We start from the raw sequence: 6,305 nt of genomic DNA on the forward strand, positions 1-6,305 counted from the left end.
ACACCACATTAGTGTACCAAATTTCGTACTCCTCAGTCAAAGCATGGCTTGGGGCTGACAGTTTTAATGGTCCTAGGGGGCGCTATTTCAGAAAATAGGCCACGCCCACCGGATGTTCACATCAGATTCTTTTGGGGGCCAGACTAGGATCACTCCCAAGAAGTGTCGTGGCGATATCTCTAGAAATGACGAAATGGGAGGCAAACGTAAGGCCACGTCGGTACGCCTGATTTCGCCGTGCCGCCACTGCCCCGCCTTCTGCAGAAAACTCCCATAAAGTGACGCCAAGAAACCCCAACTTGTCTTCAGTTACCAGCTACAAATTTGGGATGATTATTTGAAAGGGCGAATTTTGGAAAATTTCCCAGTAAAACTTAACCTTTTAAGTACTGAGGGGGCGGGGCTTATGTGACATCACCAATCAACCATTCATTTGTCTTCGGGGGGCGATGACGATTGTCCATAGAATGTTACTTTAACTGTAATTCTTTCATTTATGAAATTATAGCAATTTGAATTTTCTTGGCGAGTGCTCGAACTTTGAGGCCTGGCCCCGCCCCTTCAGTATTTACGAAAAGTCAATTTTATTTTCTCATTTGAATCGGCCATCGCTTCTGTTCGATCGCACACAATTTTTGAGACGATCGTGCGAAAAATGACCAAACTGTTCAACCAAATATAGACCCTAGAAATGGCCAAAATGGCTAAAAATCGCCATTTCAACCTAAAATGGCCGACTTCCTGTGTGATATAGACCATGGTTGCAAGAGACTTTTCTGTGCGGACTGTTGAGTACTACAAGTGTACCAAATTTCATAACTGTACGATAAACTAAGCTTTATGGAGAGGGGTATTTTTCACTTTCTAGGGGGCGCTGTTCAGCCAATTTTTTACGAACTTTCACATCGCCAGTGAAATACGTAAATTTCACGCACTTTCTATATTGGGCCAGAATTTGGTGACTTTTTGGATATGCTAAGACCCCCTAAAGGCCATTCAAAGACGCGGAAGAAAAAAGAATAATAATAATAATTAAAGCTGCAAGCAGCGTCGTTCGGCCCTCGCAGCGAAGCTGCTCGCCCTCCTTCCGCACCCCCTCCGCTCCATCCCCGACGCTCTCCAAACCCAGCTCCGCGCTTGTCCATCCTGGACGGCAGCCGGGGGCACCAGGGCACGTCTGGCAGAACAGAAAGTCAACCACCCCGACACCAGAAACCGTGAACGGCCTCCTCGTCCACACCTCACCCTGATTCAGCATCCCCTCTGAGCCCAGCATTACACGTCTCACCACTAGGAGATACTCTATCTTTACCACACTGGTGATGTGATGTTCAGTCTCTGGCAAATCGGAGGCTGTTTGTGGAAGTTACAGTCAAACGTAAGGTCACAGCGTCACGCCAGAAATCGCCATGGCATCAAAGCTCCTCCCTTTCTGAAAAGCTATCAGATCTGAATAGTCATTACAACATCATGAAGACAGTGCATGACCTTAGTGTCATGTTGACTAAATTAGAGGGGACAAATATGGGCATTTCACCATAAAACAGAAGACTTCCTGTAGTCAGGGGGCGGGGCTTAGGTGATGCCAGCTGTCCACATTGTCACTGTCTTCAGATGTGGTCAGTGATCACACGGACAAAGTTTGAAATTGATCTGATCATGCACAAGGGAGTTATTGAGTCAAGTAACGTAATGGCGACTGGTCAAAGTTTGAGGCTTAGCCACGCCCACACCTTTATACTTATTTAAAATCCGACGGTTGAATCTTTTCCTCTATGTCTTAAGAGTATATAGCAAGAGTTTGAAGGTGATCGGTGGAAAGGGCGACGAGACATCATTCTCCTAATAACGTGTGCGAAAACCACTAAATCGAGTACTTGGACCAAAATGGCCGACCTCCTGTGCGACATTGCGCTTGGCTCCAAGAGACTTTTTTGTAGGTCCTGAGACACTACATTAGTGTGCCAAATTTCGTGATCCTCAGTCAAAGCACGGCTTGGGGCTGACAGTTTTAATGGTCCTAGGGGGCGCTATTTCAGAAAATAGGCCACGCCCACAAACTTCAGCTGTCCAATTCTATTAGGGGTCAGAGTAGGATAACTCATCAGAAATTGTGTGGCGATGTCACAATGATTGAAGAAATGAGAGACAAACGTATTTCCATGGCGTGATGGCGAATTTCGCCATGCTCCCAAAGCCCCGCCTTTATTCGAAAGCTGCCAGTACTATAGACCAAGTGACCTCAACTTGTCTGCTGCTATTTGCCAGTGATTGCTGGTGATTGGTTAAAAGGAGTCCAATAGGGAGCTGTGAAAAAAAGAGTGGCGTGGCGACAGGTCAAAGTTTGAGGCTTAGCCACGCCCACACCTTTATACTTATTTAAAATCCGTAGGTTGAATTTTTCCCCCTTTGTCTTAAGAGTCTATAGCAGAAGTTTGAAGGTGATTGGTGAAAAGGGCAATGGTGTAACACTCTCCAAACAACGTGTGCGAAAACCACTAAATCGACTACTTGGACCAAAATGGCCGACTTCCTGTGCGACTTTGCACTTGGCTCCAAGAGACTTTTTTGTAGGACCGAAGACACCACATTAGTGTACCAAATTTCGTACTCCTCAGTCAAAGCATGGCTAGGGGCTGACAGTTTTAATGGTCGTAGAGGGCGCCATTTCAGAAAATAGGCCACGCCCACAAACTACAGCTGTCCAAATCTATTGGGGGTCAGACTAGGATCACTCACCAGACATTTTGTGGTGATGGCACGATAATTGAAGAAATGAGAGGCAAACGTATTGCCATGGCGTGATGGTGAATTTTGCCATGCTCCCAAAGCCCCGCCTTTTTTCAAAACCTGCCAGTACTGGAGACTAAGTGACCTCAACTTGTCAGCTGCTATTCGCCAGAGATTGCTGGCGATTGGGTAAAAGGAGTCCAATAGGTAGCTGTGAAAAAAAGAGTGGCGTGGTGACAGGTCAAAGTTTGAGGCTTAGCCACGCCCACACCTTTATACTTATTTAAAATCCGACGGTTGAATTTTTTCCTTTATGTCTTAAGAGTCTATAGCAGAAGTTTGAAGGCGATTGGTGAAAAGGGCGATGGAGCATCACTCTCCAAACAACGTGTGCGAAAACCACTAAATCGAGTACTTGGACCAAAATGGCCGACTTCCTGTGCGACTTTGCACTTGGCTCCAAGAGACTTTTTTGTAGGTCCTGAGACACCACATTAGTGTGCCAAATTTCATAATCCTCAGTCAAAGCATGACTTGGGGCTGACAGTTTTAATTGTCCTAGGGGGCGCTATTTCAGAAAATAGGCCACGCCCACCGGATGTTCACATCACATTTTGTGGGGGGCTGAACTAGGATCACTCCCAAGAGGTTTTGTGGCGATATCTCTAGAAATGACGAAATGGGAGGCAAACGTAAGGCCTAAGCGGTACGCCTGACTTCGCCGCGCCGCCACAGCCCCGCCTTCTGGAGAAAACTCCCATAAAGTGACGCCAAGCAACCCCAACTTGTCTTCAGTTACCCGCTACAAATTTGGGGTGGTTATTGGAAAGGGCGAATTTTGGAAAATTTCCCAGTAAATCTTGACCTTTTAAGTCCTGAGGGGGCGGGGCTTATGTGACATCATCAATCGACCATTCATTTGTCTTCGGAGGTCGACGACGATTGTCCTTAGAACATTTCTTTAACTGTAATTCTTTCATTTATGAATCTATAGCAATTTGAATTTTTTTGGCGAGTGCTCGAACTTTGAGGCCTGGTCCCGCCCCTTCAGTATTTACGAAAAGTCAATTTTATTGTCTCATTTTAATCGTCCATCGCTTCTGTTCGATCGCACACTATTTTTGAGACGATCGTGCGAAAAATGACCAAACTGTTAAACCAAATATAGACCCTAGAAATGGCCAAAACGGGGTCAAAATGGCCACTTTAGTCCAAAATGGCCGACTTCCTGTTTGATATTGACCATGGGTGCAAGAGGCTTTTCTGTGCGTATTGTTGAGTTCTACAAGTGTACCAAATTTCATCACTCTACTATGAAAAAAGGTCAAAGCGGAGGGGTATTTTTAATTTTCCAGGGGGCGCTGTTGAAACAATTTTTTACCAACTTTCACGTTGCCAGTGAAATACGTAAATTTCACGCACTTTCTATATTGGGCCAGAAGGAGTCCAATAGGGAGCTGTGAAAAAAAGAGTGGCGTGGCGACAGGTCAAAGTTTGAGGCTTAGCCACGCCCACACCTTTATACTTATTTAAAATCCGTAGGTTGAATTTTTCCCCCTTTGTCTTAAGAGTCTATAGCAGAAGTTTGAAGGTGATTGGTGAAAAGGGCAATGGTGTAACACTCTCCAAACAACGTGTGCGAAAACCACTAAATCGACTACTTGGACCAAAATGGCCGACTTCCTGAGCGACTTTGCACTTGGCTCCAAGAGACTTTTTTGTAGGACCGAAGACACCACATTAGTGTACCAGATTTCGTACTCCTCAGTCAAAGCATGGCTAGGGGCTGACAGTTTTAATGGTCCTATAGGGCGCCATTTCAGAAAATAGGCCACGCCCACAAACTACAGCTGTCCAAATCTATTGGGGGTCAGACTAGGATCACTCACCAGACATTTTGTGGTGATGGCACGATAATTGAAGAAATGAGAGGCAAACGTATTGCCATGGCGTGATGGTGAATTTTGCCATGCTCCCAAAGCCCCGCCTTTTTTCAAAACCTGCCAGTACTGGACACTAAGTGACCTCAACTTGTCAGCTGCTATTCGCCAGAGATTGCTGGCGATTGGGTAAAAGGAGTCCAATAGGTAGCTGTGAAAAAAAGAGTGGCGTGGTGACAGGTCAAAGTTTGAGGCTTAGCCACGCCCACACCTTTATACTTATTTAAAATCCGACGGTTGAATTTTTTCCTTTATGTCTTAAGAGTCTATAGCAGAAGTTTGAAGGCGATTGGTGAAAAGGGCGATGGAGCATCACTCTCCAAACAACGTGTGCGAAAACCACTAAATCGAGTACTTGGACCAAAATGGCCGACTTCCTGTGCGACTTTGCACTTGGCTCCAAGAGACTTTTTTGTAGGTCCTGAGACACCACATTAGTGTGCCAAATTTCATAATCCTCAGTCAAAGCATGACTTGGGGCTGACAGTTTTAATGGTCCTAGGGGGCGCTATTTCAGAAAATAGGCCACGCCCACCGGATGTTCACATCACATTTTGTGGGGGGCTGAACTAGGATCACTCCCAAGAGGTTTTGTGGCGATATCTCTAGAAATGACGAAATGGGAGGCAAACGTAAGGCCTAAGCGGTACGCCTGACTTCGCCGCGCCGCCACAGCCCCGCCTTCTGGAGAAAACTCCCATAAAGTGACGCCAAGCAACCCCAACTTGTCTTCAGTTACCCGCTACAAATTTGGGGTGGTTATTGGAAAGGGCGAATTTTGGAAAATTTCCCAGTAAATCTTGACCTTTTAAGTCCTGAGGGGGCGGGGCTTATGTGACATCATCAATCGACCATTCATTTGTCTTCGGAGGTCGACGACGATTGTCCTTAGAACATTTCTTTAACTGTAATTCTTTCATTTATGAATCTATAGCAATTTGAATTTTTTTGGCGAGTGCTCGAACTTTGAGGCCTGGTCCCGCCCCTTCAGTATTTACGAAAAGTCAATTTTCTTGTCTCATTTTAATCGTCCATCGCTTCTGTTCGATCGCACACTATTTTTGAGACGATCGTGCGAAAAATGACCAAACTGTTAAACCAAATATAGACCCTAGAAATGGCCAAAACGGGGTCAAAATGGCCACTTTAGTCCAAAATGGCCGACTTCCTGTTTGATATTGACCATGGGTGCAAGAGGCTTTTCTGTGCGTATTGTTGAGTTCTACAAGTGTACCAAATTTCATCACTCTACTATGAAAAAAGGTCAAAGCGGAGGGGTATTTTTAATTTTCCAGGGGGCGCTGTTGAAACAATTTTTTACCAACTTTCATGTTGCCAGTGAAATACGTAAATTTCACGCACTTTCTATATTGGGCCAGAATTTGGTGACTTTTTGGATATGCTAAGACCCCCTAAAGGCCATCCAAAGACGCGGAAGAAAAAAAAAAGAAAAAAAAAAAAATAATAATAAACGGAGCAGATACAATAGGCCTTCGCAGCTTCACTGCTCGGGCCTAATAAGAAGAAACGGAGCAGATACAATAGGCCTTCGCAGCTTCACTGCTCGGGCCTAATTAAAGCTGCAAGCAGCGTCGTTCGGCCCTCGCAGCGAAGCTGCTCGCCCTCCTTCCGCAC

The sequence above is a fragment of the Nothobranchius furzeri genome, chromosome 17, assembly GCF_043380555.1.
Source record: "Nothobranchius furzeri strain GRZ-AD chromosome 17, NfurGRZ-RIMD1, whole genome shotgun sequence".
In the NCBI taxonomy this organism is placed as follows: Eukaryota; Metazoa; Chordata; class Actinopteri; order Cyprinodontiformes; family Nothobranchiidae; genus Nothobranchius; species Nothobranchius furzeri.